Source organism: Sinohyriopsis cumingii, chromosome 6 (assembly GCF_028554795.1).
Source record: "Sinohyriopsis cumingii isolate HCF-2022 chromosome 6, ASM2855479v2, whole genome shotgun sequence".
Lineage (NCBI taxonomy): Eukaryota > Metazoa > Mollusca > Bivalvia > Unionida > Unionidae > Sinohyriopsis > Sinohyriopsis cumingii.
In genome coordinates, this window is record NC_142966.1 from 132,378,305 (window position 1) to 132,401,798 (window position 23,494).

General features: G+C 35.0%; 1 pseudogene across 1 annotated transcript; it reads right to left on the minus strand.

The window, feature by feature from the left end:
• Positions 1-8,639: 8,639 nt before the first annotated feature.
• On the minus strand, positions 8,640-22,930 carry LOC149798000 (heat shock 70 kDa protein 12B-like; annotated as a pseudogene). Its single transcript, XR_016421639.1, has 5 exons — positions 22,859-22,930; positions 20,726-21,027; positions 19,979-20,166; positions 10,188-10,324; positions 8,640-9,690 (listed from the first exon to the last, which is right to left on the minus strand). The product of XR_016421639.1 is annotated as a heat shock 70 kDa protein 12B-like (transcript).
• Between the last annotated feature and the right edge of the window lie 564 nt (positions 22,931-23,494).

Here is a 23,494-nt window from a genome sequence, read left to right on the forward strand (position 1 = left end):
TCAGGATTACTAGAACAACTACATATCGGTACTTGTGCATCATGGGGTTCGTGGAGAATAAAAAAGGAAAATATACTCGATTATTCCGAATCAGCTGATGTTGCAGTTAAAGATATTTATTGTAAAAAACATCAGAAACTACAATTATCATCTGCACCATCGGTGTACGATCCAATAACTAGAAATAAAACGGTTTATCTAAAAAAAACCTGGATGTTCTGGTAAAACCACTCGAGCGATCGAACTATTCCAGAACTCAGATATGATCGTGCTAACACCTACACACAGACTCGCGCGACAGATGAAACAACGAGGAGTACAATCATGTACTTATCACAGCTTCTTCCGATGGAAGGGTGATGCATGGACTTCTTCGAGGATGGGAGAAAAATATATTCCGAGGATTATAATATGGGATGAAATATGCACGGTTCCGTTAGAAACATTAAAAACATTTCTTGATTGGTTGTTAACAAGAAATACTGGTGTGATAATGTGCGGCGATCATGGTCAACCACCACGGTTTGTTGGACCATCTCCACATGGATGGTTAAAAAATTTCGTTGATTATTACGAAGAAATAAATGATGATCATAGAGCGCTTGATGCAGAATTAAGAGAACTTAAAAAATTAATCAGACTACAGCCGAATAAAATTCAATGTGAAGTAATGCGTGGAATAATTTCAGAAACACCCATGAACGACTTTCTGCAGACGTGGAAACCGAATGATCTGAGAGTTGCAAGTAGAAAAATAGTTCGTGATACACTTCAACGGGAATTGTTTCAGTTACATAAAGAAAAATTTCCAACATTGCCGGTTCCGTTATGCTATCGACCAGCTGATACACGGCGGCGGAATATTGATGTTGATATACCAGGACAGAGCGAGAAACAGAATTTAGTATTAAATGATATTATCACAGTTGATATCAACGCTGTTAAAGATGCATTATCGTTGAACAAATCTCTGTGGACACTAGGATATGCAATGACGATTTACTCATCTCAGGGATTAACTATTTCTGATACAGTTGCTTGGATTATAGCTGATCACATCGAGTGGTCAAACCTAGTCTATCTCGCAGTGTCTCGAGTCAGAAGAATATCTCAGTTGCGGAGAATTGTCTTGGACGAGTCAGTGATTAGTGATGATATTGACAATGATATAATAAGAAAAAAATTAGCTGGTTATAAACAATCTGATAAAAAAAATAAACGCGATTTTGATCTCGACGTTGAATTTATCAGCACGTTGAAACAACAACAGAATAATCATTGTACAAGTTGTAATTGTGTGATGTTATGGAGATATTCAAATAATAATCCAAGACAATTTACCGTAGATAGAAAAGATAACAGTCGTGGTCATACACCAGAAAATGTAATGTTGACCTGTCTTGAGTGTAATCGACGTAGAGGTGCTAGTTAAGTGATCTGGGTGGTATGTGCGTATCCTTAGGAATTACTTGTAATTGTTCACGTGTAAATCCACGTTGAGGAGCAGTTGAATCTAATCTGTAGATTGCGTGTCTACCTGAGAATCTTGTCTCCGTGGATATCTTATGTGTGGTAACACTCCAGATAAGATCATTCGCTCTTTTTTTACCACCTTCGAGTTCACCGGGTTCATATAAATACCTTACAGTGGTATTACTTAATACTGGTTGCGCTGAAAAATCACGTCGTTGTACGGGTATATTTTTTTGTAATTGGATTAATAGGTTTCATGTTGGTCGTTCGAGTTACTTCATTATTTAACGCAGTTATCAAACTTGGTAATCTTGCAACCCATTCACGAGATCTCTTGCCTTGAATAAATTCCTTCGCGTATTGATATCCAAATAACCGCTCAGCAAGTGTTCGATTAAATCGTTCAACAATTGCCTGATCACGATGAATGGCAATGTGTCCTCGACGTATTTTGATATTATATCGCTCCATCAACGATGATACTGCACGAAGAAATTCTTTGCCAGGATCAACCTGTAGCAGCTGTGGCCATTGCAAGGGTCGACGTTGATAAATTCGTTTAAACGCAGAAGCTACTTCAGCAGCTGTCTTTGTTAATAATGGTTCTGTTTCTTTATATTTACTTGCAACATCAACGACAGTTAGCGCGTATTTGTACGTTTTTCTACGTACAGTATCATGTGGTAAAAATAAGATCTCTGCTTGGTGAACTTCATTAGGGACGCTGACATCGAAATACGAGTGCTGAACTTGTTTCGGTGGTGGTAGATAAATTTGCCATATTGCCTGCTTAGATAACCATTTTTTAGCGGTAACACGTGTAACTTTTGCTGCCTTGGCGAGTTTACTAATTGCTGCGTTACCTTTCCAGTATCCTCTTGGGGAATAATAAATCGTTTCCATTTATAATTAATTACCAGCACCTAGCTCTAATTTACCTTTCATGGCGGATCTTATTAACCAATTAGCTAATGATTCTCTTATATTTTTATTTTTTATAGAATTGAACGCATGAATTAATTTCACATCTGCGATATGTCTGTCTTGTAGGTTTTCACTTTTATACGCTACATCATGAACATGACACGCTTTATCAATAGCGTTTATTGGATACTCACCTGGTTTTGGTTGATCCTGATTATCAAGTCTGATATCAAGTCGAGTACCAGGACCACAATAATTATATCCTGGTAGATGTTTTTCTCTTTGGTATTTAGCCCACGGAATTCCTGTGAACTTTGACATTAATTTAGCATTATCACCACCATCTTTTTTAGGTAAAAAAGAAAACTTTTTTTCTGTTACATACTGCACATCTTCCACCATATGCTATTCTCGCATTTTTTGTTGTAACCGTGGATAGATCATTAGTTGGGGTTTTAGTTCTACAGCGTAAACAATATAGATTCATATGTTTATATAATATGGATATAATTGATTTCACAGCGACTCGAAAACAAGAGCCAGTTAAACACCATCCTGCGTTGCCAAATTCGATCAGAATGATATTAATAGGACCATCTGGATCGGGTAAGACACAATTGTTACTTAATCTTATAATGAGATGGCTAAAATGGGATAAGTTGTATTTGGTGGCGCCATCAGTTGATGATCAGAGATGCTACGATGTGCTTAAAGATTTTAATGAAAACGCGCGATTACTGGACGAAGATAACGATGTCATTAAATTTATAACGGATATTGATGAAGCACCATCTGTTGATGATCTAGATGGATTTATTAATACTTTAGTTGTATACGATGATGTGATGCTAGACAAAGAATCAAATCCAGCTAGAATATTTTCTCGAGGAAGACATAAAAATACTGATGTGATATATGTTACTGAGCGATACATACAGATTCCGAAAGTAATCAGGGATAACTGTAATGTTTTAGTTGTGTTTAATGGTGTAGACACACATACATTGCGCAATATTCATCAAACTTGGTGTAGAGGAGATATGGATATAATTAAATTTAGAAATTTCTTTTCACGAGCGCAAGCTACTCCGCATGGATTTATAACAATAAATTTATATGATCCTAAATCCCGATATCGTGTAGGTCTTGATAAGATATTTGGATAAATTAATAGCAGCAGGGAAGGCGCGACCTCGCGTTGACGTAATTGCGTAAAGCACGTGCATAATAAACTAGAAAAAATCACCAACGACAATAAAGTAATATTAATTAGAATTTCCATGGAGACTCTCATTAAAGTGTCGACGCTTTTTTAAATTTTGTCGACGCTTTTTTATTCTTCGATCATTTGTAGGAAGGCTTATTTTCGACATTTGGACGTTTTTCGACCATTGGTCTGTTCGCCTTCCCTGCTGCTCATATATATAATTTATGTGTTAATGCATAACGGCGGACAATAGGTCCCGTTCTTCATTCCGCGTAAGCAAGATCACATTTCTGGCTCACTATCTCTCACAAACACCTTCAGTCAGACGGCCAAAACATATCGTTGCTTTTTGAATTATTTGGTTTCCGGACCATATGTCAGTTGTTGGATATTATTATGTCATTTGTCGTTTTACTCTTAATTATGTCTAAATATTCACTTTACATACAGCATGTGCAGTTTAATATTTTTATGTTACTACAACTTATCATATTCTGATTTGTCTAAATAAGCCCTTAAAATTTTTGCGCAGTATTCTCTGTTGTGATTGGCTGAGATTGTGGGAAACTTTTCTTTCCCCACCTTACAGAACTTTTTTATTTTGCTAATACTTTGAATATTTTATTGGTCATAGGCTCTTTGTCTTGAAACAGACACGGTATGTATTATATTATGTTGAATGTCTTTTTGCTTTACATTTTGATGTATATAGGCCTTTCTATGCCGTTCAGAATAAACTGAGTGCACAAAAAGTAAATGTGTTTCATTAGACACACACTTAAGTAAGCCCCAAGAGAGGGTTTTCAAATTCTAATTTTCAAAATATCTTTATTGTTTGATAGTCTAACGTTTCATTTATGTTTGTGGTTACATCTGTGCTTAATAAGATATAAAGAAACCTGCAATATTGGGTACTTGAATATAACGGACACGTATTCCTGTAAAGGAATAATATATTATCAATATTTTAAAATATGTTTACATTCTTCATTTATGTATGAAGGACACGTGTACTTAAACATAATTTCACTATTCCATGTATATTTTTATATGGATACAATTCTAAGGTTCTATGTATAAAATCTGAATAGACACAATTATACTGGTCCATGTATATTCTGTATAGACACAATTATACTGTTTAATGCATATTTTACATAGACAATTATATTGTTCTATGTATATTCTGTATAGACAAAATTATAGTGTTCAATGCATATTTTCCATAGACACAATTATACTGTTCAATGTATATTCTGCATATATAATTATATCGTTCAATATATATTCTGTATAGACACATTTTTGCTGTTCAATGCATATTCTCTAAAGACACAACTATACTGTTCCATGTATATTCTCTGTAGACACAACTATACTGTTGAATGCATGAAATCGCTATAGACACAATGATACTGTTCAATGTATATTTTGTATAGACACAATTATACTGTTCCAGGTATATTATGTGCAGCCACAATCATACTGTTCAATGTATATTCTGTATATACACATATATACTGTTCCATGTATATATTTTGTATAAATACATCTATACTGCTAAATTTATATTCAGCACAGAGACAATTCTGCTGTTCAGGGTATAATTTGTGTCGATATGTAGAACTTTGTTGCATATTATATTATTTGGTCCTACCGAAGGCGACACGTTTCATGCCGAGAAAAGACGTGCTGGTATCCCCAGTGCATCTTAATTAATCCAAGGTGAAAGGAATACAAGAAGAGCATTACTTTATAAAGCAAACTAAAGTGCCAGTAGATGGCGCAAATGAAACTGCATGAAATAGAGTTGTTGCTGTGTTTCCCGTCTTTGAAATCAATCTGAATTAAGTGTCAGCCCGAGCTGCGTCTGACATTTTACCCTACACTTTCGACTTTTGGATTGTTAATGTTGTGGGCGGTTGAAAGAGCACATTCCCTATCGGAAATATGGAAATCACAAGGTAGAGGCACAGTGTAGTCGATTCAAACTTAAATGACATTTTATGGAATTGTACCTGCCTGACATCGATTACTAGTTTCTATATCATTTTATTCAGTCTTTAAGGTCTTTAAGATCAACAGGACGAATTAAGATGCGATGTGTTGACATAACAATGTTGGCATATTAACAAATTGGAATATATATGCCACAACAGGGCAAACTAATTATGTAATTTGTCACATGTATACAACCATTTTAACAGATTGCAATCGGTGACTTGCATTGATGAAGCAAACAACGTCATCTTCAACACATATTATAATTATGCTTTTGAAACATGACGTCATGACTATGGGAACTTAAAGTTCCATAGGGTGCAAACATTCATGCAAAGGTAAAGATGTCATGCCCAGTTTTTGCTATATTCTGTCGTGTTCAATCAGTAATGCAAATAAAGTTCATCTTCGTTAGTGCCTTATTAGACAAAATTGCACCGTAGACTAGGTCCTTAAAGAAAAGTAAAAGCCAGGGAGAACTACTAAGATACTTTTGGACAATCAAGGTTTGAAGAATCTTGCTTGCTTCCGACAGTGTGCATATGTATAAAGACAGTTGGAGTATTTCAATCAAATTATGGTAAATGATTTGATTACTGTACATTGGATGAATATCTGTGACTTGGCGATCCTGGAAGACCCGATAGTGAATTCCATCTCAAGATAATCTATGAAAGCTTTGGTGACAGTACAATCTTAGACACAAACCGAAAGAGCTATTAAAAAGCTAGTTGATGATCACCAATACTCAGTAGTACGTACTCAACGTATGTGTCTTGAATCGTATTTGAAATGCTCTTTCTCAGGGCACGTGTTAAAAAAAAATGACATTATTTTGTTATTGACATTTCATATGCCAAAATTTTACAGATTCTCTTGAACACCACAAAACTTGATTTGTTAAAACATATCTGCCCTAAATTTAATCTGGATGGCAGTTCAGTTTGAATATTTTGTGCATTTATTTGCTAACAAATGCTATTTTTACTATGTCTGATCATTTATCCGGCACCATAGTAGTTTTGAACATGCCTTGTGGTTTCCATTTCGTTTATTTGTTCTACTCTTTACAGATCCTTATATACAGATTTTAAATTATTATTTGTCATAGAAAACATTTTCTGAATTAATTTTCTTATGAGTTTTTCCTTTGTTAGTAAATGTATTTATTTATCGTTTCCTCAGTTTTGAAATGATTGTGCAATATTCGATTAAATTATTAGTACAAGCCTTCTGACGCACTTCTTCAAAATTTAATAATGATCCTTGAATGTCAGAGAGATTCACGTGACATGTTATGCCGTTTAACCGCCATTTTATTTAAGAATGAAAGTGATTGATATAAACAAAATTTAGAATGTGATGAAACAAACATTCTTCGAGTGACGAGGGTGGATATTTACACCTTGCTAAGGCTAAAATAGCATCTTGCCAAAAACTATTACTAATAAATTTACTAATTTCTGATAAGTTTGTTTCCCGTAATTTTAATATCTGAATGCCTCCAAATATTCCTAGAATTTCTTTAGTAACCTTATTTCTGCCAAATGAAATGACATTAGGACAAGTAGAGTGTTGCCCCATTCTACAGGAAGCAAACAAACTTGCCCCTTGACAAAGTTATATGTATATCTATATTATGTGTGTAACTATTGTTCATGATTGTAGGTTGTGAGGGTCATTTTGCATACAACATGTATAGTTTTCGTTTATGATGGTAGATTATATTTTAAGGCAATTATTACCTGTAGGTAAACCTATTTACTTGGATTTGAGTTCAGGACTTTGGTTTTCCCTTTATCAATTCCTAGTTTACCTGATATTTGGCATATTCTTTACTCGAAAGTAAGTAAAAGACATGATCTTGTTCTACACTTAGTATGTTCTAGAAATGAGCATTTAGCCTTTGCCTTGGTCCCCTAATGTGTCTTGGGTCCTTATAATAATGTTGTTTACTTCCAAAGTATTCATGCCTTTTAACATATGTAGAGGAATCAATATTTTAATTGTGGTCAGTCATAATGTGCGAGAATTTATTTTTTTTTAAAATATTCAATGGAATCACAAAGTGCTCATTGATTCTAGGAGAAAATCATGATTTTGGAATTATTGTGAATTCATTAAATGTCATTTTGGATTATATTATTGTGATACATCAAGAATGTTTGAAGACTATTGGTACATCACCACATTCAAGCTTGACTTCTACACTTTTGGACTTGTGATAGAACTTTAAGGACTATTTGGCATTTAAATCAAAATACTAAAAGTTCCTTTTAATATGTTAATTTTGCTTTCTAGGGAAAATATATTACGTGTTGAATTGAACACAACTTTGAGAATTGTCGCTCTTTTTTGTTACGCAGTTTAAAACTTTAGATTCGTAACAGAATATAAATTGTAAATATAATATACGAACAAGCGAAGGACTATGGGCCATATGAGTCTTTAATTCGTCCCTGGGAACATTATGCATATCGTATCTTTTAGGAAAAGGAACGGATCAGCATATTATAAGACCCTACTGTTGCATAAATTTTGAAAGCAGTAGGGCAATATTTGATTTGGTATATTTATGATGACATTTTCACCTAGATGAAATAATAAAGTCCATGATCAGGTAAATCTCGAAGTTTAACTTATGAAAAAATCATTTAACCTAGGTTCTGTTGGGTGTGTTCGTGTGTGTGTCTGTTATACAACTATATTCATATTTATCACAGGAATAGTTGCCATAACGATCTAAGATGTTCTTTTTAAGTTAATTTGGAAATGAAAGCCATCAGTAACGTATCAAACGGAACAGTCTTAAAACCTCAATTTGTTTTATTAACTAAATTATGTTTTAAAACATTTCATCCGAAACGTATGCCTTATTTATTTAAAAGAACAACGTGAAGAATAAGATGAAAGTTTTTTATCTGGTTCAAATTAAATTTTAATGCACATATAATATATTAGAACGTCATACATGTTTGACCTAATTCTACGCAAGTCTCCTGGCGCATATTTTCGTTAATGAAAGCATATCATCTACAGAAAGTCAAATTATGATGTGAATTTCCGTTTCGAAATTTCTTCCTCGGCTTCTACCAAAAGTTCAGTTTGTCCAAATATCATGTCGGCATTCACCTTGAAGATGTCTTGTTCGTCTGGCAGGTTGACAACCAGTCGTCCCATACACTCACAACCTGCGTCAGTTACAAAACGTGGATCCTTCTCAGACGAGGCATATATTTTCAGAAGCATCTCTTTTTGATTAGGCTTCAAGTTAACATGCTTTCCAGATCGCCGTTCACCGATTTTTATAGATTCTCCTTTCTCTATGTACTTTTTGAAGACGTCTTTGCATCTATCATTTCCATTTATATTCACTCGCTTTTCTTGTGGGTGTATTGAAGAGTCGAATGGCGGCGAAATATTGATACCGTAGGTGTACTTAGCGATTCTGGAAGAAATTATCATTGGCTCACGTCCAAAGACCACGGCTCCTTTCAAAACAACCAATCAGGCCTCGGCTGGTATAATAATTTTTGCATTTCGGAAGTGCTTTCTTGATGGCGGCCTGCATCACGGGTGATTCAGAGAAACCCCCAACTATTAGAAAAGTGTCAACGTTCTTAAGTTCAGGTTTCTGTAAAAGCTCCCTCACACATCGTGTTACACCGCTAGTGCATTCCTCAAAAAGGGACCTGAAAAGGTTTGCTTCAATTCGAACTTTGTCCGCGGACCAAGTAATTATATCTTTGAAGGACGTTTTTTCCAAAGCTTTTTCTATGGTTTCTCTGTTCTCCTTTTCATAAATACTGGACAAAGATACTGGCATGTTTAATGAAACCATTGTATTTAATTCGGGAGTAATTGTCCTTTTCTTGGTCTCTAACTCTCGAAGCAGATCCATGTGATCTTCTTTGTTATTTTCACAAAAAGTATTGAATGTTTTATCGCCAACAATTGTGATCAGCATCTGACGGAATATTTCATCTACCCTTGTCCCTCCCCAAGGTCCTCCAGTTGGCTCATGAAGCTCTCTGAGGGATCCGTTAAGTTGTTTCTCGTGCACAGTTATATCAGCTGTGCCACCTTCAAACGAACGAACAAACCATGGAAGTTGGCAAAGTAGCAAGTATGTTAAGTTAGCATATATTTGAGAAATGGAGAAGGTAGAAAATAAAGTAAGAACAATATAGTGTAAGCAGTGCTCAATTTTGACATTTTACAGGCAAATCTGCGATTAAGACTTAGTTTTAGAAACTATAAAAGTAAACGGACTAAATTGGTAAGTTGCACTGAGAAAACAAATCAGCATTATCAATGGAGAGAATGTAAATAATAAACAATAAATTAAAAATAAACAAATGAGTTAATTAATACATGAACTTAAAAAAGAAGCATAAGATAATCAGTTACTACCTTTACAATATAATCTGCATAATTTGCATTAACAATGGTTATCTTTTAAATATTTTGTACAGTGTGCGACAGATCTATGATCTTTAAATAATCAATGGTACGAGCGGTTTATCCTTCAGGTGTATAGGTCAGATCTCTATGCCTGTCTTTCTAAATTTAATTTTTATCTCCTAGGTCCAAGATTATGTACTTGCTGGCGGTCAACCTCCGACTCGCTGATAACTTGTCGCTTGGCAACAGTTGACAGTATAAAGATGCTGCCTCTGGTTCCAATGCAATTGTCAATGAACCACTGTCTATTTCCGTCTGAAATATAACATTTGAACTTTCAGAAAATCTTACCAATTCCACTAACATGATTCTATCAGTTTAGTTTTAGACTTAAAATATTTGATTGGCCTAAATAATGTCAGACTATTAGTTCACCCAATGTGGCTCAAATTAACTGAACATGTTTCAGAGATGTAAACATTATTAACTTTGTCTCTGTTAGATTTCCGGATTCTCGACTTATGAACCCTTTAATTCTATGTGACATGCAAGCCACTGTACTTCGCTCAAATTATTTTGGTCAGATATAGGTTTGTTGCGATATACATTGTGAAATGTGGTAAAAGAAACATACATATACGTATTTTACTTCATTTTTTAAACTGTTTTTTGTTTGGTTTTGTGCTGTCGTTTTTGGTGCGTGAGGGAATTTGTGTTTAATTTTCTGTTAAAGCTCCACTCTGCATTATTTGATGCACATGCATCAGATTAAAGAATTAACATATTTGGTTGAATTATTATTGTCAGGTAGTTACTTGTAAACTTTGAATTTATTTAATTGTGTGTTTATGTTGTTAAAACTCTAGATCATTGTATTTCATTGCCTAACGACACAACTTAGTTTCTTTTGATTGATCTTTGGACGTAGAACAGTACAATTTCTGTTTCATTCTGTAAAAAAAACAAATTGAAAACCATGCAGCATGAATTGTCTTTTCAATTAGCAGTTTTCATGCCGATGACCAAGAATTCGAGTGTCCTGACTTTCAGAATGATTTTGCTATTCACTATATGCATTTAATTATTAAAAACATTCTCAACAACGTTTTGATTTATTGGTAATCAGTTTGTCTCCGTAAAGCAAGTCCTTCTTGAATACATTGATATCAAGTACCAACATTTTATATAAACATTAGAGCAACCGGATTATATACTTAAACTAACTTATCATAATAGATATGGTTCCAGTATGTATCGTGCGATTCGTTGAGGATCATTGGCACTTACTGAAAAGAAATGAAAAACACAACAACAGAACAATATCTTTATTTGTACATGACTTGGGTCATAAAGAGACACGTGAGCAAACCAAAATGACACAATTATCGACCATGGAGACAACAACCTAAATTAGAAATGTTATGTAAGCAATTGATATATCGCGAATCACGGCTTATTGTTCAAATTACATAGTACAGTTCTATCTTCTTTCTTGCATGGATTTTACCCACTGAGAAATAAATAAGTACACCCGATAATTTACAAGCGTTTAAATTCCTTTATTCACAATACGAAATTTGCTGTCAATTAAAGAAGCAGTCAGACTTGAGGATTCTACAATAGTTTAAAAAAATACTGACTAGGCAAACTGAACGCCATTTGGCCAACACAACATTATAATTTGAAATTATATTTACATCATAAATATTGAAGCAAAGCTATATTTGGTGAGGTCAAAGTACGGTTTAAAGGTTGTCGATATAGCAGTTTATGACCTCTCTTTAAAAGCAACTGTGTCAGTATGTAGAGATAATTCATAGTTGTTTCCAAGTTTAGATAGAATTAATGTGCAGTCAAATTCGCTTGTGACGAATAATTACAGTAAAGAGAAAACAAGTGTTAAATGTTTGACTTTAAACATAAACAAGATATCATGCAGTGCGTTAGAAAAAATGCAGATTATCGTATTATTTTTAACGATAACATTGAAATAAAAAATATTACTCCCAATAGCAATATGCTTAAACAGAGAGGTATTAAGAAGCAATAAATTACGTGTTTTTGGTGTATATGTACACATTTACAATGCAACTTAAAGATCACTAAACTATACAGGGTCAAAATGATTCAACAAAAACATAAATAACGTATGCAGGGCTAAGTTTTATTTCAAACAGTATATTGTGCCTCGGTAAAAGATTTAGCTGTTTTACAATCAACCTTAGGAATGTCAGTTGGAGTTTGCTGAAGCTAAACGTAGTTGTTGTAGACGGTTGGTTTACAGTTGTTGCATTAAAAAACTGGCTGAAGAAGAGTTTATAAATAGCACTCTTAGGATCATGTAAGCTTTGAGCTTATAACACATAACATGAACGCAAAATATGTTGAACGAACAGAACATTGCAGCGTAAAATGGTAACACGTTAACGGCTTGAGAATGTATGTTAATAGTAGAACCAGTGGGCAAAAGGAAAGTGTATTACCAAAACATTAGAGGAGAGTAAGAAAACATTACTTATGAAATGCATATTAAGGCGACTATATAGTGTACACAGTGTCCCAAGAGTGTAACAAAACACATTATTGAAAACATGAAATAATAATGCACCAAAAGTAAGAAGGTTGTTCCCGCTACATCTAAAACAAAGCTTAAAATGTATCCAATGTGAAACCCATTAGGGAGTCTGTGATCCGTGATATTTTGAACAAAAGTACAGATATGCAAATAATATAAACGCTGGATGTTGTCATGAGTACCTATAATCCTCATTAATTTCATTCAACAATTGCACAATAAATGATGCATTTGTCCTGGACAAAACTTTTACCATGAACACTTTTGACACATCCATAGAAACGTCTATTGCAAAGTATCGTTTAAACATAGCTATAGTAATTTGATACTAGATGATATTTAAATCGAGATGGATTTAGTAAAATTCATTTCACATGTTATAGTGCGTACATATACAGATTTTTGATACGTTAATTATCTCATAATAATCAACTTATATTTGACATCCATTAGTACTTGAATTTAAACAAAAATGACTAGTTCAATATTTGAGATACATCATTTTGCGAATGTTACTAATGCTATAGATGCCAATTAATGGAGGAACTTGAGAGACGAAATACAAACTCAAGAGATGTAAAGAGTGGTTAAAATCAACTAATATTATACAGGAAATAATAAAAATATTGCAAAGCAACCAAAAAGGAAAAACATGTGAATGTTGATAAAAGCGGTCAACAGAGACTCAACGTTTTAACACAAAATAGGGATAATTCAGATCATTGAAAACAAAATAATGAACTTATGATGTTTAACTTCCTGTGATTCATTTTAATTACATAAATTGATTAACGCACCATAACATATTACGCATAATTAACAAAATTAAAACTTGTTTCCTCTGAAACTCAACTTTACAAATGCAACCATTCATCATCTTTGATAACTATAATTTAATTTAATGAAGATCCTCTGAACGCATACAGAGCACAGTGTAGCTTAAGACTTTGGCAGAATCAACTAAACACGGATGGAAACAAGTGGTTATGTGATTTAATACTGGTATTTACAAAACTAAAGTATTTTAGAGTTATTTACATCTGTTTATTGGCTCGACGTTTACTTCTAGATAGAAAGACTCCATTAGAATGGAAAAGTTCTTTGCATGGAGAAAGTGAATTGATTCGTAATAAAACAGGGTTGATTTAAAACCTTTTAATTAGCGTGCAATCATTTAAACACTTCACTACATCATGACTATATACATCAACTTAAAAGTAAAAGCGTCCAAGGAATAAATTGCATTGTGCGAAACTATATATATATATATATATATATATATATATATATATATATATATATATATATATATATGCAGTTCGGGTGCATATGTACAAAACACTGGTCCAAGACTTTGCTAAGAGCTATTTGATAAACGATACTGGGTGAACAAAATTACGACTCAGGTAAACATATAATGACAAATGTTAACAAAATATTTCAACTTCAGTAGTACAATTCAACTTATATTGTTGGTGGTAACGGTATAGTTTTACTACCAGGTGACAAGGTTATGAAAAATTACAGTAATGTTGGATACAGCAACAATTTAAGGATATCCAATGACTCGCGTAAACTTGCATGAAACCCTGCTGTAAATATAGGTTGCCATATGTACAAATGTGATCCGATTCTAGGAAGTATAGATAACTCGTTTGAATTTATAAATGTCACGAACACAATATTTACCATTAAATAAACACTAGTTTATATTGATAAGAATGGATCCAGGCCTAGCCACCGAGAATGCAAATATAATTGAATTTAACTTATCTGTACAGCTATAAAAATTGTCTATTCAGTAACATAGCGCTATGTGGCATAGGGTTGACTTTCTCGAAATGTTAGATTTAATTTCGAAACATTCAACATATAAACGATTCTATCCCATAGAACGGACAGCAAAAATGAACACCGTTTTATATTTTGCATATCTCTACAGCTTCCGCATGGGTTACTGGTATATGTAATTTTCAACATGCAATCAATACGTGGTTTGGTTGGAGAGTGCACACTGTAAGAAAGTTAGCCTTACAGGCTTTTTTATTTGTTCTGGAAGCAACCCGAAAAGGTTATTGGTTAATGCATTTTTCAAGACACAATTGGTACCTGGTTACACTGGTCAACAGTGAAATCATTACTGACTTGAAAAGGCACTAATCTGTAGTATTTTGGTGTGCCGAACACGAATATAACCGTGAAAAATTTGTATTGGCTCTCGTTTTGAAGATATTCATATACCTCATTTTCTATGTTTCACTGTGTAAATTTCTCCAGTAGGACTGCAGCAACATCCGGAATAATGATGTAACATTGCATAATACCATCATGCTCACATCATCCACAGTTGATCGCATCATTTTCTGATGCAATGCAATACTAATGCCATGCGGCTGCTGAAGTAAGTTGACGTCAGCAGTGTACTATACATGTGTAGGCCTATTATACTAATGCCAGGCGGCTGCTGAAGCTGACGTAAGCAGTGTACTATATAAAGCCCAATCAGATAGGTTCAGCATTTAAAATATTTTAGACGTTGTGCGAGACAGTTCAAGCTACTGTTACATAAAACTTATTATTTTATCCATTTACGTACAATAAAGAACAGTAATGCCTCGAAAGTGTGTTAATACCGCGGACAATTTTTGCTATATTTGTGGGGAAGTGACATTTGCCAACCAGAAGAAAAGTATCAATTCTCAAGTGAAGAAGGCATATCATCTTTACTTCAGATGCAAGGTTGGTGACCAAGACAAGCCTTGGGCTCCGCATATATGCTGTGCTACATGTACAACACAGCTTTCACAGTGGTTGAATTGCAAAAGGTCATCAATGCCGTTTGCAGTCCCAATGGTGTGGAGAGAGCCAAGCAACCACCTAAATGACTGTTACTTCTGCTTGGTTCCTCCTCTTTCCGGCGGAATAACGAAGCGAAAGAAGTCGAGAATAGTCTACCCAAACATTCCGTCTGCATTGAGACCAGTTCCACATGGTGAGGGACTTCCTATTCCAGAACCTGCAGCAGAATATTCTCTTGATTCATCTGACGAAGACAAAGGTGAGTCGACCTGTTCTTCTCCTGGTCCATCAGCATGCAGTGATCCAGATTTTCACTGTGGTGCATCATCAACCCCACACAGAATAACACAGGAAGAACTAAATGACCTGATTCGTGATTTGGACTTATCAAAGAACAAGGCAGAATTGCTAGGATCAAGACTCCAACAATGGAATCTTCTAGAAGAAGATGTCACAATTACTGCATATCGAAAGCGCCACCAGCAATTGGAGCCTTTCTTCAGAAAGGAAAGTAATCTGATATTCTGTTCCGATATTGAGAGCCTCATGAATGCTTTAAAAATCACTCATGACCCACAAGAATGGAGACTATTTGTGGACTCTTCGAAACTGAGCCTCAAGGCTGTGCTTTTGCACAATGGAAACATTCTTCCATCTATTCCAGTAGCGTATGCTGTCCACATGAAAGAGACATACGATAACTTAAGGCAGCTACTGAATTCCATTGAGTATAACAAGTACAGCTGGCACCTCTGTGGTGATTTGAAGGTAGTTGCCCTTTTAATGGGACTGCAGCAAGGATATACAAAATACATGTGTTTCTTATGCGAGTGGGATAGCCGAGCAAGGGAAATGCACTACATGAGGAAGGAATGGACTCACAGGCAGAATGTAGCCATTGGAGAGAAGAATATCCAACACCCAGCTCTGGTTGAGGCTCAGAAAATCTTGCTACCACCCCTTCACATCAAACTAGGTTTGATGAAGAACTTCGTGAAAGCCATTGACCGGACTTTGCCAGCATTCCGATACCTGCATGAAAAATTCCCTCGACTCAGCGAAGCAAAGATTAAAGAGGGAGTTTTTGTGGGTCCTCAGATTCGAGAGCTTTTCAAAGATGACCGGTTCAACAACTTGCTGGAAGGTGACGCGAAACAAGCATGGAATGCTTTTCGCCTAGTTTCTACAAACTTCCTCGGAAATGTTAGGGCAGAAAACTATAAGGAACTAGTAGAAGACATGTTGATGAAGTATAAGAAACTTGGCTGCAATATGTCTCTAAAGATTCACTTCCTTCATTCCCATTTGGATTTCTTTCCTAGCAACTGTGGTATTGTTAGTGATGAACACGGCGAACGTTTTCATCAAGATATCGCAACAACGGAACAAAGATACCAGGGAAAATGGTCCACTACAATGCTGGCTGACTACTGCTGGACACTCCTCAGAGATGCTCCCGAACAGCTGTACAAGAGACAGGCGAAGAAATCTAAGATGTAGTCAATGACTTGATTTTTTATAGGTAGGCTATTACAGTTGACCTTTTACTATTGGAATGCATTTCGTTATGTAAACATTAATTTCTTGCAGATTACAAAAAAACTAGAGCCAATTTTGCAATTTGACTGTCATATTCGTGTTCAGCACATAAAAATTGATAAGAATTGACTAATTTTATTTCAGTAACATGACTTTTGTAAAAATTTGTTGTCCAGTGTTATTGAAATATATTTCATCTTATATACTTTTTACTTTCTTCAGTGATCTGTCGGTAAAGTGTACAGTTTCCTGACAGGACTCTTATTTACTATGGCCAAATCCAGTGGCAGAGAACTCGATATATTGGCTTTCTCACCGCCGACACTTTGCAGGTGCAGCAGTGGTTGAACCTAACTTAGTATTTAGAAATAGCAAAGGCTGAAAATATACAACCAGATATTTAGTATTGCAAAAACGAAACCCATGTATATTGTATGTTCCTATATTTTACAAAGGTACATTAGTACCAGCAAGTTCGTACAATATAAACACATCGTACAACTAGATTATATGAGTCTTGCATTTCATGTTCTTTTTGCTCCGCCTATGCGAGCTCGGGAATGTAGAATAGGTCAAATGAGCCCTTCTGCGTGCTGTAAGATGCGACTAATGGAAGTTCCGTGGTTAATCTGTTGGAATTGCGACCGAAAAGGTGCAGATTAGAGTCCTATGATTAGATCAGCCCAAGTCTGCTGTATTGCTGTGTACTTGGGCAAGGCACCTTACTCCAAGTGATTTGTATGTGCAAAATGCTCAACTTGATAGTGTAGTTGTGTCGTAAAAGATAAAAACAACCTAACTAATCTCTTTGTTCCGCTAAATATCAAGCAACCGCCAATTAAATTAATCAAATCGGGTGCTTTTGTCATATCAATTAACGTTATAACGATTTCAATACACCTTATTTTAAGGCCTGTATTAATAAATTTATATTTGCTTCTCAGTATTATATACATAGTCTTATCGTGCCAGTGAATATTGTTGGCATGTACCCTTAAAAGTGAGTTGATGTATTGTATTAATATTGGTCATTTTAGTCTGATTGGTCCAGCAATTTTTAACTGTTGCGAAATGCTCATGTCTGACTAGTAATTTCTAACTTTCGAGAAATGCTCATGTACTACTGAACAAGAAACAGTTGATACGTTGACAGTACCAGAAGCTGAAGTTTTGGACATTTCTCGATGGGCGAAAGCCTGTGTCAAGAAACATTGTATTTAGCCTCTGTGTGTGTGTGTGTGTGTGTGTGTGATTAGGATTTTTAACGTAGCTTTAACAATTTTTCAGTCATATCACTACCATGTCTGCAGTGTGGCAGTTTATAGTGATGTCCAGCACTGGGGCATGATGCTGCAGACATGTAGCATGATGTCCCACCCAGTCACATTATCCTGACACCAGGCCGACCAGTCCTAACACTAACCTCTTAATGCCGAGCGCCAAGTCAGACTTCAACATATTTGGTCTATTGTAATAACACTTCTTCCACTGATCATCTAATCCCAATAACACGTCTTCTACTGGTCATCCAAGCCCAATAACACGACTTCCACTGATCATCCAAGCCCAATAACACGACTTCCACTGATCATCCAAGCCCAATAACACTTCTTCCACTGATCATCCAAGCCCAATAACACTCCTTACACGGGTTATTAAAAACCCGAAGAATTTATCCTATCAATCTCAGTATTGCTTTTCTTAACAAAACATCATTTTATTTTATATAATTAGTACGACCATCCAAAAAGAGCACAACCTAAACAGTCGTTTACTCTCAAGAAGCGGCCTGTTCTCATGTCTAGTATCCTCAAAATATCCATCTCAGACCCCACGACCCATCATCGGGGCAAGACACTTATTTTAATTCCTGAACTCTGGTACAAACTGATTGAATCTATGGTCAATAATATCAGTTTCTGGCATATACGCTAGATATAACTTGTGGATTATTTACTTAGTTGTACATACGCTAGATATAACTTGTGGATTATTTACTTAGTTGTACGACCAAAAATACATTGTCAAATATTTTATTGAATAAGTATCCTTCTTAATTTTTTAAATAAATCCTGACCAAACAGTTATGAAATTATGGTCTTGATCTTGTGACTGATTGTAACTCACAGCCAATCAAACATAATTTTCGAAAATGAACACAAAAATACTTTATTATCAGCTGACATATAATATAAAAACAAATTCCATCTATAAAGTTTATAATATCCACTGATGTAGTGAAATTACTAAACAAATTATAAATCAAATATATTTAAACTGTTTTGGCAATAGATTTTTCTGAATAGTCCTTTTGCTCCAATCACGTTTTTCTGCAATTTTTCAAACTATTTGCTCATGAAGAACTATTATATATACGGATAGATGTTAGGGCAAACGTACGATTCCTTTACTTCATTAGTTTTATGAACTACCGGCTAGATGTCAGGAGGTCGACTGATATCGCCATGAACAAATTGTCAAACCATTTGTTTGTCTAGTTTACAAATAATATTCAGATCGCCTTTAAAGGAAACCGACATGCTTCTTTGTTTTGATAAATATTTACTAATATGGATGGATGGAGGGATAGTTCAGGATTAATGACAGTCGGTATGGAATGACCGTCGTTATTATCCACGGGGTATCTAATTAATGTATGCATGTCTGGCTGGCAGGTTTCTTTCTAAATCCAAAACTAAATTAACAAGTTTTAAAAAAAGAATTGCATGCACTCGCGCGGGATATGGAAATCCCAGTTAAAGATCAGAGGCCTTGCTGGGCTTATGCCCACAAACTCTTCTGATCAAAATATATGATTTTATTTTCGCACAACAAGGTGTATGATCGATGAAAATCGTCTCATTCTGTTGAAAAACAATAAAGGCACAACGCTAACAATTAACAATACCAGGTAATCAGGTTAACCCAAATCGGTTAGGCCATCACCCATGACTTTTTCACATGGACGAGTTAAATCACACACGCACAGAGAGCGATGAGAGATTCCAACTTTTTGATCCCCTTCCATTGAAAGTTCACGCTAATAGCATATTTACCTCATTCACAGCAGCTTCTCGCATGAACTGTTTGGCGGCGTCACTCCAGATAGCAGGTACCGTTAGAACCCAATGAATATCATTTTCGGCCACACCTGTCCCTCGCATTGAGAGTGTGCCTAGCAAGTGCTTTTTTTTAGAAATTTAGTAGCAGCGCCAAATATTTTCCTTGCTGGCATTTTAAATCCCTTGTCATCATTTATTTCCGTATCACATTATGATCTAAATGAAAATAGCATATGCATACAAAAATCCTGAAAGGAACTTTGAATATAGCATGGCTACGTGTAATGAATGCAATCTTGGTGTATTATAAACATGAACTCATTGTCACTTCCTACACTGTTATGTTTCCAGTTTAATTTAAAATAAAAGCTGTGAAGAAACTCACTTTGTTTAAATTTGATATTGGAAAAATATTCTATATTATGAAACTGGCAAAATCAAAAGAACAGGTGGAAAGAACATATTTGCGCTGATGAATTATCTACGACTACCACAGCGCACTAATGCAGAGTCATTAACTATATTTTATTAACTTTCTGACAGAGCGTTGCAATATCATTAGATTTCTATGCAAGAGTCTTAATACAGGCCGCTTTTCTCAGGAGGAAACTTCATCTGAAATATGAAATCGGAGAATTTGAAGTAAAAAGACACCATTAGATACATTAATATATGGATGCATTTTATTTTCTATTGAGACAAATGTAATCCATTTTTGAAAGATAATAAAACTGTATCTACCTGTTTACCGTACAGGGTCATTTTGAAACGTCGAAAGTAGTACCACTTTCGATGCTCATTATCTTGGGCCAAATCTGAATATTTGTTTCGGCTTCGTAGCCAAACGAATGAAATTCCCCACTTGGGTCGAACAGAACACAAGTAGGACACTTCAAAGACAGGAGACTTCCACTACTCCACACACTGTTGGCAATAATCTTAGCGAAGTCTTCATGTCTAAATACAGATGCATATCCACTGTAAGTTGTTCCAAAGTCAATTGCCGCAACCAGAAGCTTATTTCCTTTGGCGGACATTTTGCCCTAGAAACAGATAAGAAATTGGAAAACTGATGTCGCCTTTGCTTACAAGTATACATTTACCTTCAACTAGGATTAGGAACAACTTAAATTAATTATCTTAGTGACAACATGTATTCTGGTAGGTTCTATGTACGGAGACCAAGGATACGTGGAATGCATCAAGTGGATTTTACCCTTTGAACCGCACATAATATAGTTGATGGACTACATTTTTTTCTCACCCTGTTCAAAGTCTTTGTTTTGGTACAAATGAATCGAAGATTTGAACCATTTGAGAATAACTTTAGAAATCTAAGGTATCGAAGTGAATAAGATATTCTGGAGAAAAATGTACAGGGACTATTAAAAAATTATGTAATATGATAAATTTATAACCTTGATAACATGAAGCATACTAATAATATAATATTTCTTATTGAAAACATTGTTAGTGGACTCTAAAATATTCTTTAAGCATCTACAATGATTTATTCTTTTTTTGCCTCAAATTAATGCACATGTTCCTGAAACTACTGTACTCAGATGGTCATACCAAGAGGCAGATAACTAAGATTATATCACAAAAAGTACAGATATATCATTAGTTATACCCACATTTATATTTCAGGAGCTGTGTATTTATCCATGCAGTCATTCTTGTGAAACATCGTACAGAGGTATATCATAAAACAAGAGAAACACGTATAAAGAATGTCAAATATATCTCTATACGAAAGTATGTCACACGTTGCATGGTTCCAATCATACGTATATCCATGTTTGCCAAAGTATATGTCACGTGCTGCATTGTTCTAATTATACGTATATCCATGTTTATCAAAGTAGGTCACACGCTGCATGGTAAACATAGATATACGTATCACAAGAACCATACAACGTGTGACATATACTTGGGTAAACATGGATATACGTATGACTAGAACCATACAGTGTGTGACATATACTTAGGTAAACATGAATGTACGTATGACTAGAGCTATACAGCGTGTGACATATACTTAAATAAACACACACACACACACACACACACACACACACATATATATATATATATATATATATATATATATATATATATATATATGATTAGAACGATACAGCATGTGACATATACTTGGGTAATGACGGATATACGTATGACTAGAACCATGCAGCACGTGACAAATACTTGGGTAAATATGGATATACGTATAATTAGAACCTTTCATACCATACATCACCCACGCAGAATAATAGGTATAATCAGTAACTTCTTACACAATTTTAATTATGGTGGGACGCTGATGGCGACGTCGACACTGACGAGGGTGCGACTAAATAACCTCTCCTTATTCGACTGGTTGAACTAACGGTCAACTTTTCATGCACGAGGATACGTGTATACTTTTTGGACTGTCTTGTGCCTAGCGATATACGCTGTTGCAGCGAGAACGGACGGGATTTAAATAAAAACGATAGCCCCCGTTCTTCTTCCATAGTCCCTAACATAAATACATGTTCAGTTGTTTTGTTTTCGTTTTGTGTTTTTGACATACAGGTAGTCTCAAATTGCAGACAGCTAATTTGGCAATATGTAACTAAATTTAATTCGTTTTATTTATCGTTCTTCGACTGTAACCTGCAATTTATACAATCTCTTATTTCCAGGGTCTAAAGGTAAACTGTAGTGTGAGCACTTTTGTAAATCCTAGAAATATAACGCTTTCGTTATCACGGCTGATAATGGAGAGAGGAAGCCTCCTTATTAAATATTCTAAACTTTAACTTTCTCTTTCTTTGTTAGTGCTTCATACCAAGGGTTTGAAGTAAAAAATCAAACTTTATACTGTACCTTTGAAACATGGATCCTTCGTTTTGCAAGGGGTGACCATGAAGAAGATTACACAGTCGGAAGCCTCGGCTTACACACACATTTAGCAAGGTAAGGGGAAATGACTGAGTCTAGCTTTAATAATACACTATGGTTTGGGCTTCCTCAAAAATTAATTACGCAGTCCAGTCTGACTATGTGAGAAAAATGTATTTTACAATTTATCACTGATAAGCGTGGTATTAGCATAGTCATGCATTTTCTCTGGGATATGTGCAGCATTTTATGGTCGAGAGTAAACTGCTGTAAAGAACGAGGAGGTTCGATTGATTGATTGATCGATTGATTTAATGATGTTTAGATGCACATCAACACTTTACACGTTACATTGTGCTGGGCCAATGATAGTAAGTGTCTTGATCCTTCTGTTAGAAGGTACATTTACAAAATTTAAACTAGTAAACAAATGTAGTTTGCATTTGTTTGCACCCAGATACCGTTACAGTATCTTGCATGTTAATATCATTATTATAGCGATCTTGGTGAACTCATTGGTGAACGCAATGTGTGTTAACCGTTGTCTGTGTTTTGTATCTATTGAATTATCATGATATTTTACTTGCTAAACTGATTGACTTACTGTCTAATTCAGCGTGA